This window comes from Glycine soja, chromosome 12, assembly GCF_004193775.1.
Source record: "Glycine soja cultivar W05 chromosome 12, ASM419377v2, whole genome shotgun sequence".
NCBI classification, from domain to species: domain Eukaryota; kingdom Viridiplantae; phylum Streptophyta; class Magnoliopsida; order Fabales; family Fabaceae; genus Glycine; species Glycine soja.
The window spans coordinates 20,251,035-20,267,159 of record NC_041013.1 but is presented as its reverse complement, the minus strand read 5'-3'; the positions used below and the strand labels follow the sequence as shown (position 1 = coordinate 20,267,159).

At 34.7% G+C, this 16,125-nt stretch overlaps 1 protein-coding gene across 1 annotated transcript in view; it reads right to left on the bottom strand.

Annotated features, from left to right (window-relative positions):
- Positions 1 to 14,671, bottom strand: part of LOC114378437 (G-type lectin S-receptor-like serine/threonine-protein kinase At4g27290) — a 64,406-nt gene extending 49,735 nt beyond the window's left edge. The window contains exons 1-2 of the mRNA XM_028337029.1: positions 14,462 to 14,671; positions 14,203 to 14,281 (exon numbers count right to left, since the gene is read on the bottom strand). The gene's annotated coding sequence lies outside the window, so the exon portion shown is untranslated. The remainder of the gene's footprint in view (positions 1 to 14,202; positions 14,282 to 14,461) is intronic.
- Between the last annotated feature and the right edge of the window lie 1,454 nt (positions 14,672 to 16,125).

Genomic DNA, 16,125 nt, shown 5'->3' with positions numbered 1-16,125 from the left:
AGGAAAAACCTATTCTAATATTTACAAAGATAAGCGGGCTTATACTTAGCCCATGGGCTCGAAATCTACCCTAAGGCTCATGAGAACCCTAGGGCCTTCCCTTGGATCTCTAGCCCAATCTACTTGGAGTCTTCTACCCAATGCCCTTGCGGGATAGGATTGCATCATTAAGACTTATTTGATTCACAAATCCAGCCACAACTCAGCACCACAACTCAACTTCATCATAGGCATCATGTAGGAAACTTAGAAAACAAAAAACAAGTTCAAGAACAAGACTACTTCTAGGAATTGATTTAGAACATGTTATGAACTAAATAACATGCATGAATTAGACTCAAAATTCAAAAGATAGGCTAAGAATGACAAGAATACATGAACAAATGTATCTAGAATTCAATCAACAAAATAAAAATTCAACACAAACTTAGAACATAATGTGACAATTACTATGACTAAACATGACTCTAAGACAACATGGATTAAGTGATTAACACTTAGATTTTTGTGTTTTTTTTTCTAATCAATATTTTGGAAGAAAATTTAGATCTAAGGTTCAGCACAAGAATATTATGAATGAAAAATGATAGAACCTAAAATCAACACAAAAATAAGATTCAAGAGTAGATCTACAAAATTTGAACCATGGAAATGCAAGAACAAGTGTAGATCTAAGATTTAATCGGTTTATTTTTTTTGAATCTACTCTAAACAGTACCAAACCACAAGACAATGGAGGATATACATGGAGAATAAGATGAAGAACAAGGAATTAAAGAGAATTCACCGAACAAAAAGATAGAGGATGCAAAAGAACATCACCTAGATGAAGATGCTCTGATACCACATGATGCAAGCTCCATTGAAGCTTGTTGGCCTAGGATCTTCTTCATCAATGGATTCCTTTGCTTCTTGGAAAATGAATGGCAACGGAATGGAGAAGGAAGAGAGAGAGAGAGGAGACGCCACTTCAAGGAGAAGATGAGTCTAGAAGAAGCTCACCACCATAAGAGGCCATGGATAAGAGCTTGGGGGAAGAAGGAGATGAATGAAGGGAGAGGGGGAGAAGAGCACGAAATTTTGTGCTCCGAATGAGCTTTGGAATATGAAGTTTAATATTCAAATGATCAAAGTTGAAAAAAATTCACACACATGACCTCTATTTATAGCCTAAGTGTCACACAAAATTGGAGGGAAATTCAAATTTCACTTGAATTTGAAATTGAATTTGTGGAGCCAAACTTTGGAGCTAAAATTTCACTAATTATGATTAGTGAATTTTAGTTATGGTTCAGCCCACTAATCCAAGATCAATTCCAAGATTCTCCACTAAGTGTGCTTAGGTGTCATGAGGCATGAAAAGCATGAAGGACATGCACAAAGTGTGACTATATGATGTGGCAATGGGGTGTAGTAAGCAAATGCTCACCTCCCCCTCTAAAATTTAATTGGATTAGGCTTCTACCAATTCAATTAAATTTATTTCCAACCACACACATCAAATATCCACTTAGTGCATGTGAAATTACAAAACTACCCCTAATACAAAAACTAGTCTAGGTGCCCTAAAATACAAGGGCTGAAAAATCCTATATTTCTAGGGTACCCTACCTACATTATGGAGCCCTAAATACAAGGCCCAAAAATAATGAAACCTTAATCTAATATTTACAAAGATAAGTGGACTCGTACTTAGCCCATGGGCCCGAAATCTACCCTAAGGCTCATAAGAACCCTAGGGCCTTCTCTTGCATCTCTGGCCCAATCTACTTGGAGTTTTCTATCCAATGCCCTTGCGGGGTAGGATTGCATCACAAACCATTGGTTTATGGTAAGAGAATTTACACTATGAATCTTGGTTAAATCAAAGGTTTAGTCAAGATTATGATCAAGACTATGTTGACACATTTTCTCCCATTGTATTTGTTCATCTACTCCTAGCCATGATGCCATGCATTCTTAGCCTTTATTTTAGCTACACACTAACGTATTTCTTCATGGTGAACTCAAACAGGAGATCTATCATCTATATAGTGCAACCTCCTAGTTTTGTTGCTTAAGGAGTGTTGGATCTATTTTGCAAACTTTATTAGACTCTTCATGGCTTAAAGAAATCTCCTTGTGCTTGGTTTTGAAGGATAACTATTGTTAATGTATTAATATTAAGCTTATGAAATGTAGGAAGATATTATATTATATGCAAGCTCAACTGGGCGACACACACACTCTTGTACCCTTGCCTCATTAACAAGCGACAAAACACTTTCTGAGCATCTTTTTCTTGTCTCATTATTTTAAACCTGCATCATGTTAGTCCTTTTTCTATCTCAATTTAGCTTCTTAAAAGGACTAACTAATTACAAATCTATAAATTTAAGAACTAACTCATCAAGCACATAAATAAATTCCATGATTAAACTAACTAAAGGATAATTCTAGAGGAAATACATGAGACAATTAATAAATTGAATGCTAAGCTTTTGGCAAAGGTAGATAAGGAGAAGACACTTGAGGAAAAGATGTTGCAGCTAATAGAGAATCATGACCACCAAAGTTAGGAGATGCGACAACAAATGCAAGAACAAAATAAGCAAATTCGTCAACAAAATGAGCAAATGCAGTGTATATTACAACACTTGCATATTCAGTCTATCATGCTAGCTCCTAGTCCATCAACTACCATAGTGGATGGAACTGAACACCATGTTAATGATGCTCAGGTTGATCGTCCTCATGACATTTGAAAGGACCATTGACTCATGGTTATTTTTTATTTTAGTTTTATTATGCCATGTTAGTTATGAATTTGAACATTATTAAACTTTAACATTGCATTTTATTAAACTTTGAAAACTTTGAATTTGCACTTTATCAATATGTAAATTAGAACTTTGTTATTAGATATATTTACTCATTATGAATGTCCACTTTGAAAAGTTTGATTATACAATTTAAATAAAAATTATATTTACAGTCGATAATTATTAAGCAAGTCAAAATTAACAAATGAAAAAACAAAAAATATAGCATATTTTCATTTGGCGACCAAATTTGTTACCGAATTGTATTCTTAATTAAATTTATATTTAAAAATTTAAAATTAAATAGCGATCGAATTCGCAACTAAACTGCAGTTTTATTCTAAAATTAATTATTAACTAGCGACCGAATTATATTTTTTTATGTATTTTATTATAAACTTAGCCACCAAAATAGCAACCGAAATAATTTTTTAAAAATTTATTTAATATTTAAAATTAATTATTTGATAGTGACCAAATGTTATTTTAATTTATTTTAGATTTAAAATTTGATTATTTATTAGCGACCGAATTAGGAATTGTGAGTTTCAATTTTTGAATTGGTCCCAAGCAAAATAGCAACCAAATGTGTAGTAACCAGATTTCTATTTTCTAGGGATCGACTATGTTGGTCGCTAAACATCGGCCAAAAAGAAATTCGGTGGCTAAGGCCTTGGTGACTAGGGTATTTGGGATGGAGAGAATTCGGTCACTATTTTGGTTGCTAACACTTTTTCGAGCAAAGTTGTTGGTCACTACATCATGTTTTTTTGTAGTGTATATCTCTCTAAAAATCGCATCATGCATTCATGTTCCAAACACATTGAAATAAAACATCACTTCATGAGGGATCATGTTCAGAAGGGTATTGTGGAATTACGCTCTGTATCTATAGAAGATCAACTTTCTGATTTAGTTGCAAAACTCGTTACTAAGGACAAACTAATCTATGTAAGAGAAGGGCTGGGCATGTTCCCTGTGGAATAAAGTCTCAAATCCATGTGTGAAGCCTTAACACATCACTAAGCATCCAAAAGACCTATCATTCAATGAGCTTAGTCAGTACTTGTGCACTACACACATGGGTCCAATATATGGATTGTGATCCTGGATGCAAGTTTAGTGAAACTTAGCATTTTGAGTGCACTTGTGTTGAGTCACCTAAAGCGGGTTGGATCCTTTTTGAAAAGGCCCATTTATTTTCAACTTCACCCTATATTTTCTTTCTCTCTCTTCACCTAAACACTTAATCGTCACCATCACCCATCATTACGACCTTTCACCATAAAACTTCTATAAACTTTTTACATTTTCTCTCTCAAAAACGTCTCTGCACCTTGTCTTTCTCTCAAAAACTTAGAAATTTCCAGAAATCCTAACAATTGCTAAGAAACAAAATGAACCACAAGTTGTTCAAGCCATACCTAACTTAAAAAAAAACCCTTCATCTGCTTCCTCCGAGAACATATCCCTTGTTCGTATCACAAGACATGCACCCATGACTATCCTTGTTGTGGAAGTCACAATGAAGGACAAGGAACCCAAAGTTCATGTCGAACACTTCTTTGACATTGAATCTTTGGAGAATGATGGCTACTTGATCAAAGCCCACTTCATGCTATGTGGCATCCATCACTTCTTCAAAGACCCCACGGTGGTGGCTCCTAAACTCATCCCCCACTTTTGGAAGACTACCAAGGTGTACAAAAATGAATTCATTGGAGGCTACTTTACTGGAAGAGTACTTGGCATGCAAGTAAAGCTATCTATTGAGACCATTGCTTAAGCCATTGGCTGTAAGCATCAAGGCACAAAGTTCATGAACAACTGGGAAATGAACTAGAAGACCACATTGGGCACTCCTTATGAGGACCCAATTGGGCTAAGACCCCAAGGCAATACGAATTCCTATTGAGCAAGTTCAAAATCTTTCGGTAGATCGTCAACAAGGAAATTATTCACAAATAGAGCTCAAAGTATTTCTCGTTCAATGCCCATAAGTTTATTTTGTACCATCTTATAGAGGACACTCCCTTTGACTTGTCCCAGATTCTCTTCAATTACTTTGCAAGTGGAGTGATGTAGGACAAGAGCATTGGGAAAGACATCTACCATAGTGTTGTCCTCACTAAGGTATTTGAAGCTCATGTACAAGACAATATCTACCTAGACAGGGTGTTTCTACCAAAGCATAAAACCTTCGGCCAAGAGAACATCTCGTAGATGAGGGTAGTAGATGATGGCTCATTGTGACAAACTCCCTAGGTGGATGATTCCGTACTCTATGAAATTCATCAAAATTTTGGACATAACATTGGGAGAGATGACCAGCTGGACATAGTTTGGGAGAAAGCTACTAAAGAAGAAGAAGAAGGAGTGGACACTACTGAAGCCATTTCTCAAGCTGAGCAAAGAACCAAGAAGAAGATAGATGCTCTTTCGTCCAAGGCTACAACTACTCAATAACGTCCACATCTCATTCTCATTGCTCCAAAGGTAGCAGGTGCCATGGCTCATTGTCCAAATGGCCAACACCTAAGAAGCAAAAGCCATTGTCCACTATTAAATGCCTAAGGGCACTCAGTGAGACTAATAGTGACGATGATCAGGCTTTGGTCTTCAAGAAACATAAATCTGCACCACCTTCAGATGAAATCTCATTGCCTCAAGTGAAGAAGGTGAAACAAACACAACAGGTTCCTCCTCCTACTTAACCTCATACTAGCAAGCGAGAGAAGATAGGAGCCCAAAGGCCTAAGCATTCAGAGAGTGAGCAATCCTCCATTGTTGCTGATGCTACCAATAATCCTCCACCATCTGAGATTCCACCGATACATGAATTTACTTCAACTATTCACCAGTTTGAACAGAGTTTACAAAGGACTAAGACTATCAATATTAGGAAAAAGAAAAGAACTGAGTCCACTACCAATAAGGATGACAAAGTTCAGAATGAAGCACCTCCATCTCCAATACACCTTGATCGCTTCCACCATCAAGGACCACTCGCAACAACCTTATTGGTGAAGACATTGCCAAGCTGCTTTTTCCAGTGGCCTTTCTTTTTTAGAATACATACAATAGTCAACAAAGACTAGACATGGAATTCCAACCTCTAGTGGATTGGATGCAGTTTCCATTAGATATTGAAGAAGAAGAGGTTACATGTCTTCCAGCCACCCATCTTGATTATCAAGCTGCTTCTACTTCAATTGAGTTGGATCCACCAACATGGAAGCGACTTCGCCTTAAGGTATCCAACCCTTCATCTATCGTGGCTCAATGCAAGAATGTCTAAAAGATTTCATTGGTGGCTTGCAAAGAAAAAGTACCCTATGATAAGGATATCATTGGATGGTTTCGCAAGATAGATGCCCAACAGATCAATCCATCCTCTGATGATTTCCTGGCACTTTTTCTGCATCCAAAGCACATTCAACTATTCACTCCCCTATCCAAGTTTGTTCCTTTAATCTATGGCCATCAAGCGCTTCCTTTGACTAAGGATGACATATATAATGTTGGGATGATTATGACACAATGCAAGTTGACTGATCATTAGCCAAGCTATCCTTTTGACATTCACATCAAACCCACCACTACCATAAAGTTCATGTCTGATCCCGTTGCTCCAAGGTTGCCACCATCAGACCTAAGTAAGAAAAGAGGCAAGGTCCCTCCTCACACAAAGCCAATGCCTCATCCAAGCCCAAAGGACATTGTTGCGTTTCGTCCTGTTCCTTGTGATTGGAACAAGTACTTCACAAGGGATATTACTATGAAGATTGTTGCTTTGAAACCAGATGCTGAGTTTGATAAAAGTGATGCCTTTCTCTTTTATTTTAAAGACATGTTTGAAAACTCTCATCTTGTATCCACCTCAAAATATGACAAGGAAGATAACTCCAATCATATGCGCATGGTGCAGATCTTGCATCCAACCAAGATTTACATATTCAATGATTGATAAATGTGCTTCCTATGGAAACAAATAGATAATGAGTTCTATCAACTCCCCATCCATGATACTCCTCATCTTTTCTCTTGGCTTGTCTTTAACTTGCACAAGTATTCCGAAGCTATAATGAGAAGAGCAATTGTAACTGCTTGGCAAGGTTTCCTTCAGTTAAAGGGCATTCATTCTTTCCTAATCAGAACCCTTGGGTTCTCAATCAAGGAATGGCAGTTGAACTTCAGAGGAAACAAGAAAAACTCAATTGTCAATTGATGGAGATGTAGAAAGAGGCTTGAAGCCAAACAACAGTAGGAGAAGCTCAAATTTGAAGAGTTTTTCAACAATCTTCATTCACATCCAGTACTCCTCGCAAGATAACTTCTTTGACCACCTTTGCTCCAACTGGTGTGTCTGAAGAAACTATGGAAATAAGGTTCCTTATTGAATGCATAGAAACCAATATGTTGATCCACAAAGGCTGCCTCCATTTGTCCAACCACATCCGCCACGACCCACCATTGTTGTGCAACCTCCTCTTGTAGCTCCTGCATCCATCAATGCTAATCCCGTGTTTTCGCCTCCACCTTCGCACTAAAGTCACCATCAACTATTCCTCAACCTTTGTCCACTAAAGGTTGACTATGATGTTCAAAGTCATTTTCTTTTTCTCTTCAAACCTGCATCTTTTGATAATGATAAAGGGGGAGAAAGTAGAATAGGATTTTTTATTTGTAAAACACTTGTACTTATCTATATTTTCAATAAAACAAGTGTTCTGGTGGTCACGTATGTGTGTTTTCATGTTTTTAATTTCCCTACACATATGTTTTTCATGCTCTGATTAATATGTATTCTCTGGTACATGCATAAAGTATTAAACTCAATGAGAGTCACATTTATCCCCACATAATCTGCTCATTCATTATGATAACATATTTGCTCTGATCATGTAATATTTACTCTGATTATGTCTTTGAAAGATCTCTTTATGTTCTTATGCTTAACAAGTTTAGTGTATATCAAAGTTATATTCTTCAGATACACCAATAGAGAGTAAATGGCATGTGACAGTGCACTCTAAACACTTTTGGTACCTTGACTTTAACCTCTTTAACCTCTTTATTTTTTACTTGATATCAAAATTTATACTAATTGTCATCATCAAAATGAGGGAGATTATTATGTCTGGCTACATCCATATCATATTGGATTATACCAAACAACTAAATCCCTAAGGTTTTAATGCTAACAAAGTATAAATTTTATGTGTCAACCTTTCGTGCTTAAGCTATAGGTTGATCTATCTCTATGAGATACAAGCAAAAAGAATGAACATAAAGGTTCTAGATGATAGCCAAAGTATTAGCCATTGAACAATAGTACCTCAATATCTAGTCCTAAGAAGACAAGTGCATTAGAAGTTAGCTCATGGTACAAAGGCAATAGAACAACTACTCACTCCTCAATTACTAAAAGCAATCACCAAAAAGTAATGTCCAAAGGTTCAATATGCAATTCATGCCACAATGCATAAAAGGGAAGATTTAAATTGTCTTGTCTTGATATTCTTAATTCCTTTTGTCTTATGTTGTTCACACTATATTTGGTTTGTATGCTAAAAGTCAGCTCTGAGCACTAGGCAACACTGAAAAATTGTACTTCTCTGAAGATATGATGTAGAAAGTGTTTATGGTCCCCACTCTCTCTCTACATGATAGTTACCTCGTGTAAAGTGCCCAAGCTATTAGACAATAGCTAGCTGGGATCTCTTAGTGGATCAAAGCTCTGAAATCTTTATAAAGTTTGAAGTTTTTCGTGTTAAGGTTATCGAATCATAAGAGAATAATCTAAGTCAAAATGAACAAAGTGTTGTGACACTATTAGTTTTATTGGACGAAAGAAACTTGAGCGAATTGAGTGAGTCTTAGCTCTGCTAAGTTAGCAAGTTTCATTGTATTCGAGCTTAGCGTAAACACTTTTTGAGTGATAAGGGTACATTTTCTTTCAAACATCTATTGTTTGTGAAAGCCAGGAGTGACTTAGTGACAAAGAATACTTGGGTCTTAATCTCAGGGGGGATTAAGGGTAGTGTCAAGAGGGGCCTAGAGAGTACTCATTGTAGCTAGAAGTGGCATAAGGAATACTTGGTTGTAATCAAAGAATTGATTAGTGGAACCCTTCAAGTTTTGAAGGAGAATCAGGCATAGCCCAAGAGTTGGGATGAATCAGTATAAAACCTCTGTGTTTTCTTTACTAATTATTTGCTATAGTTTACTTCTACACTATCGTGTCCAAGTCTTGTAAACTAGTTTTCAAAACTCAAAGTGATTTTGAACTCCATCATCCATTGATATTTATTTGAGAAAATCTTTCTAAGTTGTCGAAAGACTAAGTTTTTATCCATCACACTATTCACCCCCCCCCCCCCCAATCTAGTGTTTTTCAAGTACTTCTATTTCAAGTTTCAATAATCCTTCTTTCAATTATATTACATTTTTTAAAGAAAAAATAAAATATATCCACATTAACAATTTATAATGAACAAAGAACGTAGTTAGGGACTATTTTTTTTAATATATGATTTTTACCTATAGTTGGTTGTAAGTACAAAGTAAATGACTTTTACCTACAGTCAAAGGTTGTAGGTAGAAGTTAATACATTTTACTACACATTTGAAATTATAAGTGCCACCTATAATGACTGTACAACCCCACCTAAAAATTGAGTGAATGATATTGTTTTTTCATTGAGAGAAAAAAAAATATGAAAACCAATTAAGAAATAGTTAGGAAAATAATAGGAAAATCAATGTGATAAGAATAACTTCTTCCTTTCCATATTAATAACATGCATTAGATTCTTTGTAAATTATTCTAACAGGAAAAGAGAGAGAGAGAGAGAGAAAGGATTTAGTGAGGGAAAATCTTTAGTAAGATAAAATGTTATTTTTATTTTCTAAGTGTAATTGGATTATGGGTTGAGTGCTTGCAAACACTATTTTATTTTTCCTTTTCAATAAAAGGTCTTTGGCAGTTTGGAGTCGTAGGCATAATTAGCTAAACTCCATTATCAATTTTATGTGTTATTATTCTGCATTTATATTTCTCACAAATAAGATTATAGGAAATTTGCATAATTTCTAAACAATTGGTATTGGCGCTTGGTTTTTATTTTTGTTTGTTATTACAAATGATCCAGAGGGAGTCAAATTTGAGTAGGAGTAATGGCTGCAAAAGAAGGAAAGGTGAAAATTAAGAAGTTCAATGGTGTGGACTTCAGCTTTTGGAATAGGCAAATCGAAGATTATTTGTATCAAAAGAAAATGTATTAACCTCTCTCAAGAAATAAACCAGAAAGCAAAGGATATGGAAGAGAGTCGGGTGAATCGTCAACCTCTTTAGTTTTACATAGAGTTGAGAGGAGGAAATTCAACCAAAGGATATGGAAGTGGAAAATCAAAATATAGAAGGTCCAAATCCAGGAATCATTGAAGTTCCCATAACTCAAACACTATTGACTATTGGAACTGTGGAAAGACTGAGCATTACAAAAATCAATGCAAGATTGCATCAACAAATCAAGAGGTGAAGGCAGAGGCAAATGTGAACTCCACCTTAGGAGGACACAAAGCGTTAATATGTTCTTTATGTACCTAACAAGAAATAGCCAAATTATATATTGTTGGCTGATGAAAGGAGCTTGGAAACTATGAGGAAGCATGTCAAATAGTACACGCCAACAAATAAGAGCTAGCTTGCCATGAAAGATGAGATGAAGTCTTTGTTCTATAATAAAAAATGGGAACTATCTATGTTACCCATGGGAAAGAAAGCACTTCACAACAAATTGGTTTATGAAGTAAATAAAGGAGGAGCATATGATAGCTTCAAAAGATACAAAGTTTGACTAGTTGTCAAAGGATTTCAATAAATGAAGGAGTTGACTACCCTGAAATCCTTACTCCAGTTGTGAAGCTAAATACTATTAGGTCCATCATAAGCATTGTTGATGTAGCTTCATCTAGAGCTTGTAGGCCTTGAATCTTCTTGATCAATGGAGTCCTTTGCTTCTTAAAGATCAATGACAGCAGAATGGAGAAGGAGGAAAGGTGATTGGAGACTCCACTTCAAGGAGAAGATGAGTCAAGAACAAGCTCACCACCATAGAAGGCAATGGATAAGAGCTTGAAGGTAGGAGAAGATGAGTGGAGGGAGAGGGAGAGAGGGGGGCATGAATTTTATGCCTCAAATGAGGTCTGAACTTTGAAGTCTAATTTCTCAAATGATCAAAGTTGAAAAAATGCACACACAAGTCCTCTATTTATAGCCTAAGTGTCACACAAAATTGGAGGGAAATTTGAATTTCTATTCAAATATCACTTGAATTTGAATTTAAATTTGTGGAGCCAAAATATCACTAATTATGATTAGTGAATTTCAGCTATGGTTCAGCCTACTAATCCAAGATCAAGTCCAAGATTCTCCACTAAGTGTGCTTAGGTGTCATGAGGCATGTAAAGCATGAAGAACATGCACAAAGTATGACTATATGATGTGGCAATGAGGCGTAGCAAGCAAATGCTCACCTCCCCTTTAGGCTGGTCCGAAATTTAATTGAATTGGGCTTCTACCAATTCAATTAAATTTCTCTCCCAACACACATATCAAACAATGCACTTCATGCATATGAAATTACAAAACTACCCCCAATACAAAAACTAGTCTAGGTGCCCTAAAATATAAGGGCTGAAAAATCCTACATTACTAGGGTACTCTTCCTACATTATGTAGCCCAAAATACAAGACCCAAAAATAATGAAACCCTAATTTAATATGTTCAAATATAAGTGGACTCATCCTTAACCCATGGGTCCAAAATCTATCCTAAGGCTCATGAGAACCCTAGAGCCTTCTCCTGCATCTCTGGCCTAGTCTTCTTGGAGTCCCCTAGCAATGGCTCTGGTGATGGGTCCCCTCCTTGGGAGGATTGCATCAATTTTTGCTAGTGAAGAACACTACCTTGAGCAATTGGATGGGTAAACTAGATGTCTTCATAGAGACTTAGATGAAGAGATTTACAGGCACCAACTTGAAGGTTTCTCAAAATAAGGGAAAAGGAATATGGTGTTCAAATTGAATAAAAGATTGTATAGTTTGAAACAAGCTCCAAGACATTGGTAAAGGATGTTTGATGGTTTCATGCACAAGGAAGGTTTCAAGAAGTGCAATGTTGATCACTATTGCTTCTTCAAAAGATTTAAATCAATTTATATCATTTTGTTACTTTATGTTGATGATATGTTCGTACCAAGTCTAGATATGGACGAGATAGAAAGTTTGAAGCAATAATTGTCAAAAGAATTTGAAATGAAGAACTTGGCTCCAACAAAATAGATCCTTGAAATGCAAATCTCTAAAGATAAGCTAAAAGGATTTTGTAGTTATCTTAGGCAAAGTACATCAACCATGTTTTGAAAAAATTTAACATGGGAAATGCCAGGCTAGTTAGGACACCTTTGGTTAATTAGTTATTGTCGCCTATTCAAGGATCAATCACATCAGATAGAGAAAGAGAGTTCATGGCTAAGGTTATGTATACTTCAGCCCTTGGAAGTTTTTTGTATGCGATGGTTTGTACAAGGCTAGATAAGAGCCATGCAGTGGGAGTTGTAAGTAGGTTTATGTAAAATCCAGGTAAAAACTCATTGGAAAGTAGTTATGTGGATTTTAAGGTATCTACGAGGTACCGCAAAAGTGTTTGTACTTTGGTAAAGGAGAATTAAAAGTACAAGACTACGTAGATGTAGACTTCGGAGATGAAGTACCACTGGTTACATTTTCATTGTTGGTACTATATATAGTTGCTAGTTGGATGTCGCAAATACAAAAGATTGTTGCTTTAACCACTATAGAGGCTGGGTAAGTTATAGTAACAAAAGCCATTAAAGAGTTAGACTGTTAATAGAGCTGGGATTCATCTAGGAGAAGTGTGTTTTGCATAGCGAGTGTGATACATCTAACAAAGAATTCAACATTTCATTCTAGAACTAAGCACATTCATTTCTGTTATCACTTCATCATATCTTTGCTCGACGATTAGGTGCTAAAAATTAGAAAGATCCTAGTAAGAACCTAGCAAACATGTTGACAAAAGTAGTAACCATTGACAGGTTGAAGTTGTGCTTAACTTTAGTTGGCATATTAGAATAACAAACTAGATAAGGTGGTTGTATTGATTGAGGTTTGAACACAAATTGAAATTAATCTTCAAGTGGGAGATTATTGGAGGTGATCGTACAACCCACCCAAAAATTAAGTGAATGATATTGTTTCTTTAGAGAGAAAAAGTAGGAAAACCAATTAAGAAATAGTTAGCAAAATAATAGAAAAAGATATGTTCGAAAGATAAGTTCTTACTTCCCATATAAATAACACCTATTAGTTTCTTTGTAAATTGTTCCAACAGATAGAGTAATAGAGAGAAAGGATTTATTGAGAGAAAAGCTTTAATAAGAGAAAACATTGTTTTTATTTTCTGGGTGTAATGGGTTGTGGGTTGAGTGCTTGTAAACACTATTTTATTTTTCCCTTTTCAATAAAAGGTTTGGAATAGCCCGGAGACGTAGGCATAATTAGTTAAACTTCGTTATCAATTTTGTGTGTTATTAGTCCGCATTTATTTTATTTCTCACAAATCTGATTATAAGAAATTTACGTAATTTTTCAACAAAAGCCTATTGTGACAAACTATTAACCGTTCCTATATGCTCCCCTAAAGTTGACACCAAAAACTTTGGTAGGTCAAAGTCATTTACATCTACTTACAAATTTTAGACTTTTAGTGATAATTTTTGTTGGTAGATATATGTCACTTTGCTTTTAGTGATTAGCAATTCAATCACCATTTGTCATTATTCTCTGATCGAATAATTAAGAGAATTAATTGAGGTTAGTAAAAAAAAGTTTCTTCATGTACTATAATTATAAAAATTTGGTCACGGTTAACAAATTAAAAAAAAAATCTCTACTATTACATTTAGATTAGCTACTATATGAAAGTCAATAAATTTATAATATAAGTCTTCGTACCAACAATGCATTCTAATTAATAAATTATAATGAAAACTGAAAATAATCCTATTTTTATTTAAAATATTGTTTAAAGAGAAAAGAAATTTGCTAAAATACAAGTTTCACGTAAATATTTTAGTGCCTACAAATATTAGTTCTTATTTTAACCCATAAAAATTTTCTTTATCCGTTATAGCATTTTTTATTTAGTAAAAGTTAGTTTGTGTTTCCTAATTAAGGGAGGTAATTAACAATAACTAGGATCAAATTAACTTGTATTTAAAGTGTATATCTAATTCCTCTCGTTATGAAAAATAGTCATTTTTTTCAGCATGAGACTTCAGAAAGAATTATTTAAATTTTAATAATCCAAACCTGATTCTGAAGGGGGAAAGCAAAAAAAGCTGAGATGAACGGGCTAAACCCCAAACTCATTCTGAAACCTTTCTTATCACTTTGAAATAAGATGTAGTAGGAAGCCAAACAAATCAATAACAAAACAGAGTAAAACATAGTACAGGATGATATTTCGTTTGAAACACAAAACTTAAAATTTTTTAGTGCATTTTGGTAAGCTAATACTGGGAGGGAAATGATAACGAAATTTTAATAATTGTCAGTAGATGTACATTACCTCTTCCGTGGGCACACCAAAATGACCAAATCAAACTTTTGGGCTATGATGGCCATTAACTTTTTCCTTTCATTTTAAGCATCTATTCTTTCTCCCAGCTTGTAACTTTTCGTGGTGAACTTTAAGAGCACTCTCCCTCTCGATTTGCTTTAAGTAGAAAGAAACTGAACATGATTTCTGTTGACAATAAATGGCTTGTTGACTGAATTTATTTTATTCTTAAGACTAGTCAAACTAGAAGGTTAGTTGATCGGGTTAGGTAAACAACAATGATAAACTTCCACCTTATTGTAGGCTGGATTCAGTGGAAGGAAAATAAAAAATATACAGATAGACAAAACAAACAAAGAAAAAAAAGTGATAATTGTTTTTAGTATAAACTTTAAATATTCTTTGAAGGAGACAAATGTTTAAATCATATAGGTAGGATCATTGTATTTGAGCATTTAATATAATCATGTATTCAAAATTTAAACTCAAAATCACTTGTCAATCTAAAACAACTCTATGGATATGTTTGGAAACACGTTGAAATCCTGCATTAATCAAAGAAAAATACATGTTCCAAGGTAAATCTAAAAAGTTATTTGACAGAGCAAAAAAGTTAAACGCTAATTGCATTCTCCTCAACTCATAGACACACAAACATATTAGTTTTTGTCCATGTTCCAAGATAAAAGAAAAAGAATAACAAATCTAAAATGTCACTACTAGAAAATAAGATTTTTATATCAATTATTAGGGACTTTTAATATCAGTTATTAACCGATGTTGTCTGTAAACAACATCAATTTTTAGAAAAATCGCGGTATTTCTAAATCCTAATGTTGTTTTATGGTTTATTTTTAAATATCGTATTTGTTTTTTAAATTAGCAACCTGTAATTAATTTATATAACAATTTATCATTCAAAGTTGTAAAAAAACACATAAAATTAGCCATGTAACAAAAGTTATAAATAAAGTATATCAATATATCATGCACCAAGAGTAGTTATAAATATTTCTAAACAAAATAACTTATAAACAAAAAATTACAAATTGATAATATATTAGAGTAGTAATTTACTTTAATTACAAATTATGTGTTTGTGCAAAACTCCTTCATCCATTTCCAATTTTTATAGTCTTCCTATGATGATTATAAACTATCCTACAGTCCATAGTCCCTTCCAAGTTCGGATGAGTGAATCCTACTGCTTTCATAAATGAGTACATGGTACTCGGCACATCATGAAGTTAATATAAAATATAAAATTCATATTAGATAAATATATGATTTTAAAATTTTGACATACAGAGGAGTGTTTAATTACTTACCAAATTGTTGCAAGTCACCTTGTCCTTAATCAGGAAGACTTTAAAAGTGATTAGGTTAGGAGCTTGGTGGTACAAGGAGTGTCATTTAAGGTAAGCTTTTGGTTCAGAGCTACTTTTAAAAATAGTGAGGAGGAAAATACTCTATCCATACTGGGTCAAGGTGACCTGATGATTTTCAGTGAGCCCATATAGCTGTCTAAGTTTTGTCCATCCAGCAAGTAGAGTTGGGCTCACTAGATCTTGGTTATATGTGACAGAGTGCATGCTGTCACTAGAGTGTAGCAGATGCCAAGTAGGTTCATCCTTCCATCTTACAGCAAATGACCTACTCACTTTATCGTAAGG